Here is a 6000-nt window from a genome sequence, read left to right as displayed (position 1 = left end):
GGAAAAGGCACATGATGTGATGGACCATGTGCCATGTCATAAAACATTTTTTTTTATTTTTGTTTAACTAAAATATATAAATTTTAAATTATTTGTTAAGTCAAACATTTAATTATAAATGTATTAAATATTTTATTTAAAAAAAATATTAGCCAAACCGATTTTTGAAAACCGGCACCGATTCGCCGGTTAACCGGTTGAACCGCCGATTCAAGCCGGTTCAATCCGGTTTGTGGCTGAAGCGGTTTTTACAAAATTCCGGACCGGCCGGCGGATCGGTTCACGGTTCAACCGGTTGAACCGACCGGTCCGGTCCGATTTTCAAAACACTGGTAAAAAGTAAAAAAAGAAAGAACTAAGTTAAGGGAGTCAGAAAAAGGGAAGCCCAAAACACCAAAAAGTTACCCAAAAAATAAAAAGAAGTCAGAATCCAAAAAAGGACCCGTGATGCTAAAAGAATATCACTTGAGCAACTTCAAAATTGTCCACCGAAAGCAACAAGGCCCCTGGTTGCCAAATAGTATGTACAAGGGGCAGCTGGAGGGGACCAGCATTCATCATCGTCCTTCCAAAAACCTTTACGGCAGACATAAACGAGAGCGGGACAGGGGACTGAAAAAATAGAGAGCAGCAAATGACAAAAACATCAGTTACATCGTTCCCGTAGATTAAAAATTCTTCCATGTTTGAATCTTCCTCAGAATAGCCTTGTTAATCTTAACAGTTAGAGTAACTTGGCATTTAGAAATGCCCCCCAAAAATACGATGGTTTATTGCTCTCCATATGTGGTAAATAACAACACACAAGCATACGAGGTGGTATCTAATCCGGATAGCACTAAAATCTTGATTGAAAATCCTCCCAAAAACTTGATGGAGATTTGGCCTTAAAAGGAAGTTACCCAGCAAGGGGAGGAAATGTTTAATGATGTTAAAAATGAAGTTGTATTCAAAGAAGAGGTGGGAATGAGTTTCTTCCTCAGAGTGGAAAAAACGGCAAGATTGAGAAGTAAGAATCCCACGAGAGGCAAGAACATCACCAGTTTTAAGACTCCCTTGAAAGCAATCCAGGCAAAAGCTGAAAACCTCAGGGCAGACCTCTTAAACCAAATGTAATTATGCTAGTTAACAGTTTCCAGATGAGAAAAAAACTGCATATAAAAATCTTTAAAAACTGGGAATGGGAGCCCATTCAAGAGTGTTGGTCAGGTGGCTGGGTAATGCTAGTGTTAAGAATTTTAAAGGTAATGGCACAATCCAACCTGGAAGGGAGGGACCAACAATTACCAACAATAATAGAAAAATTAATTTAATTGCCCCACAATACCAAAATTAAGACCTAAAGCAAGAAGGGAAGGAAAAGTGAAGCCTTTTAGAATTTTTTTCAATTGGAAGCTTTATACGAGATAGCATTAATAATCTTGTGACAAGTGATAGAAGATCCACTCATATTCCTAGAAAAACTACTTTCATTTCTTTCCATCCAAATGAAGTATAATGAGCAATATATCACAAAATAACAAAAATCATTTTCAAAAAATTTAAAATGTTTAAGCTCATAAAAATTTCAAAAAATGGTAACATAGTAGGTCTAAAAAGAAATCCATCTAGATGCGACAAAAGTTCTGTAATGACCGCAAAAGAGTAGTCAGAGTGCAAAAATAAATGCTTAATACTCTCATGCTCATTGAAGTAGAGAAAACAGTTTCCCTGAATATGAATATTCCTTTTAGACAACACATCCACCATTTTTAACCCATCGTGAGAGGCAAGTTAAGCAAAAGAGGAAAACCTGAGAGCAGAACGCTTGTGCCAAATAAACTTGTGCCATGAAATAGGATGTAAATCAGAGAAGTAATGCAGGGAGAAGAGCTTAAAAGAGGGGATTAACATCCCCATTCCAGGCAATAGAAAAAGATGGGTGTTGTTGAATAATGATAGAGAAAATGTTATGAATAGCCATTTTAGAGAAATAATCCAATAATTTCCAGGCTCCGAGAGAGATAAATATGGATCTCCGAAAGGACACCGCTCAACGGGAGATAGAATACAAATGGTACGATCGAACCATCCCAAAGGACGAAATGGTTGCATACATTTGCATTCTTCATAAGCGGGCCAATGGGAGGGCATATTAGATCATATGTACGATTAACTATTGAGGATAGCAGATTTCATCTACATACCTCGATGGGTAATAATATGCATGACCTGATCAGAGTCACGATATTTTACCCACCCGATACTTCAGCTTGAGTGGGATTCAATTTCCATGAATGCAAGCCCCCGTGGTTAATTACATCTTAAGCTGGGGTCTAAGAAGACTCTTGATTAAGGATCATACATTATTCTTTCAAATGGGATTGACACATATGGTGGAGTCTAGGACATTCCTATTTAAGGGCAAGGAAAGGCTCAACTTGGGTCAGTTAATATACACGGCTCACATCATCATTCAGAAGGACTAAGGCAGCGAAAAGAAACTAGAGAAAAGATATCACTGCACTCAAATCATACAAGATAGAATAATGGAGGTGACATCATCGGTGTGTCGCAGATATGCATGATTTATAGCCCCTAAAGGATAGAAGACTTGCCCGCTGACGAGGCATACTACAAGACACCGATAGTAATAGCCTTGAACCCTAAATCTATAGTGGGCTTAGTGTTCTACTGATGTGAAACAAAACATGCGATTGAGTTACTTTAAGAAATTAAAGAGAGCAATTTAAACAAAATAATCCAAAATAAATTATCACTCATGGTAAAAGATTAATCCTTGGAGTTCTCAGTTTTTAACTTGCTTCGGCAAAGAAGAGCGAAATCAATCAACCACACAATTCAAGAAAACACAAAGAATAATTGTAAAGCTACGACGTTAAACAAGAGTCCACGATTTAATAATGAGAACTTTCACCTTTAGAGCCCATACGCTCAACTAGTCTAGGCTTTAGCGGAAGAAGAGTCTCCACATTAGAACCGAGGTCACTCTGAGGAAGAGGAGCCTAACATCGTCGTTCTTGGATAGGTGGCCAGAGTGGTGAAGGATGACGGTCGTCCAATGATGATCCAACATCCCTTTGATCTTTGCTCGTCGATCACATCCACTAAGGTGTACTGGATACGGCCGATGTAATCTTCAATCGTGTCGTCGAAATCAAAGCCCACGTCAAAGAACGATGATTAGAGGATGTCAACTTGATCTTGATCGTCATGCACAAACCCAAAATTTCATTCGGGTTCCGCCATGCATTCTTGCCAGGAGTTGGTGGGGCATACGAGAGAAGAGGGGAGGTGGTCGGCTAGGGTGAAGAGGGCGGATGGGGTGATCAGGTTTAGGATTAAAATCTGAATTAAATTTCAGATTTTATTCCAAAAGGAATTAATTCAAACCCCAAAATTTAAACCAGGGAATTAATTGCAATTAGTGGTGCAATTAAATGGAGAGAGGGGGGAGAGAGGTGGTCGACCAAAGGAGTTTAATCCTGATTCCAAATAAAAAATGCAGTTTTAATTTCAATTTCAGATTTTGAAATTTAAAATTAGAGAAAGAGAGGGAGGGGAATTAAAGGGGCAATTAAGAGGTGATTAAGTGATGATTGGAGAGAGGAAAGAGGAAGAGGAGGTGGCCGGTCCCATGAAGAGCTGAGGGCTTAATTAAAATTAATGACGTGGGCCCTCAGGGAAACTCACAAAATTTCAAATATGAATTTGGAATTCTCAGATTTGCTCTAAAGGAAAATTTCCTTAATAACCCGAGTCTTTAGCTGTTGGAAGCTTCCCGTCAAATGAAAATAAACAATAGCATGCCAAATTTCCTGATTGAAGGGCAATGTAGAATAGGAAAGAAATTAAAGTTTTGCATTGAAGTTCAAATTTCAAAACGGGTTGTTGGTGGGCAGACATGGGGTGGCTGTGGGAGCAGGAGGGAGGGACGGCCGGTTGCTTGGTTACAGGGAAGGCCGCCAGTGGCTGAGCCGGCCAAGGGAGGCCGACGGTGGAGCTTGGGTGGGGGTGGGGAATTGGAGAAAAAGAAGGGGATTTCGGCTAAGTGGGGAAGGAAAAGATTGGGGAGGAGAACAAAGAAATTTCAAATGACAAATCTTGAACACCAATCCACCGGTAGAACTCACAAAGAGATCTTTGACGGTATACTCTTCAAGAACTCACAAAGAGATCTTTAGAGGTTTCATGAACTCACAAAGAGCAAATTTTTTTTTTCATTCATCAAAACTTACTATTACATGAGAAAATGGTCTTATAAATAGGCCTCAAAATGACAAAGAAACAAAAGACTAAAATACCCCTTAAGCTACAATAGCTACCAAATACCCATGAGGGCAAAAACGGAAAAATATAAAATAAAAATAAACTACTACATAAAATGATGAAAATATAGATCATGATCATGTTCGTCGATCTCCGGCATCTTTTGAAGGTACATGTGTCGAAATCGCTGATGATGTCCCCATCATCTACACTTAACACTAGCACCAATATTCTAGCTAATATGTTCTGGACTTATATCTTGCATGAAAAGAAAAATTAGCTAACCACCTAATCATATAAAATCTATGCTATACAATTTTTATGAAAGATGGGTGGGTGGCTGAGTTTTTGGAAATTAAGACTGATATCTAAGGAGGTTCCTAGGTGGCCTTGTACTTATGAAAGATATTATGCTCCTAAAATTTATGCGATTAAATTTTGATTTAATTAGTTCCTAATGCAATGCATGCCAGATAAAAGTATATAAATCATGAATGCTTAAAATTTTAAAAAGACTTAAAAAATATTTTTTTAGAAGACTAGATATCCTTAAATTCAATATCTCATACTCATAGGTCAAATTATATGAACTATACCCGCATGCGGGAAAGTGTCTTAAAGTAAGGAAAGGGATGATGCATTAATATGCATGCGACCTCGGACGATTTTTGGCTTATTACCTAGATCATTAGCTTTATATGTTATTTAATTCTTAAAATTTTAGATTTTAGTTACGAGTAAAAAAATTATCTCTAAGGAGCCTAGCAGAATCAGGCGCATACGCATAAAAAAAGAAACCTATATAAAGTAGATAATTTCTACTACACAAGCAAAGTAAACACATCAGTATAAAAATTCACCAGAGTAAAAAAATAAAGCCCAAAAGTTCATGACAAGTGTCATACAATATATAACTCATGGTATGTAGAAAAGTAATGGTGGTCAGACCACACTGCTAATAACCTGGATTCTAATCATACTCAAAAACCCAAATCTTTAAAAAAATAAGGCATATCGTATTGACCTTCATCTCCAAGCCCTTCTACGAATCTTCTTCCTTCGGTCCTCTTATGGTTCATCTTATAGAAGGATATCCAAATGAAAAGAAATTTATCGCAAGGGGTTTTCTTTTCTCTTTGGATCTCTTGTGTTTGAAATGTCTTATTTTTATAGACTTTCACAACTTGATACATAAAATATAATTATATCATAAAAAAGAAAAATCTAGACTCTCATGAAGAGTTATCTTAAGTAGTTAAAGAAAATAAAAACATCTTAAGTAGTTATATATAAAATAAAAGTACTCATGTGAGTCACACTTGGCCATATTTTTATTTATTTGGGGGCTAAGTGGACAAAACACTTATAGTAATTATATAAATGATTTATTTATTTTAACCCCCTTTTATTAGCGCTGTATGAGCATGACCACATGCAAAAATATCATTAGTATCAAAATCGCCTCTAACCTATAGATAATCAATCGCACACCACATCATAAAGAAAAATATAGTAATAAAATTTATTATCTAAATTTTGATTTAATTAGTTCCTAATGCAATGCATGCTAGATAAAAGTATACAAATCATGAATGCTTAAAATTTTAAAAAGACTTAAAAAATATTTTTTTAGAAGACTAGACATCCTTAAATTCGATATCTCATCCTCATAGGTCAAATTATATGAACTATACCCGCATGCGGGGAAGTGTCTTAAAGTAAGGAAAGGGA

This window comes from Dendrobium catenatum, unplaced genomic scaffold (genome assembly GCF_001605985.2).
Source record: "Dendrobium catenatum unplaced genomic scaffold, ASM160598v2 fragScaff_scaffold_128, whole genome shotgun sequence".
NCBI classification, from domain to species: domain Eukaryota; kingdom Viridiplantae; phylum Streptophyta; class Magnoliopsida; order Asparagales; family Orchidaceae; genus Dendrobium; species Dendrobium catenatum.
This window is presented reverse-complemented; position numbering follows the sequence as displayed.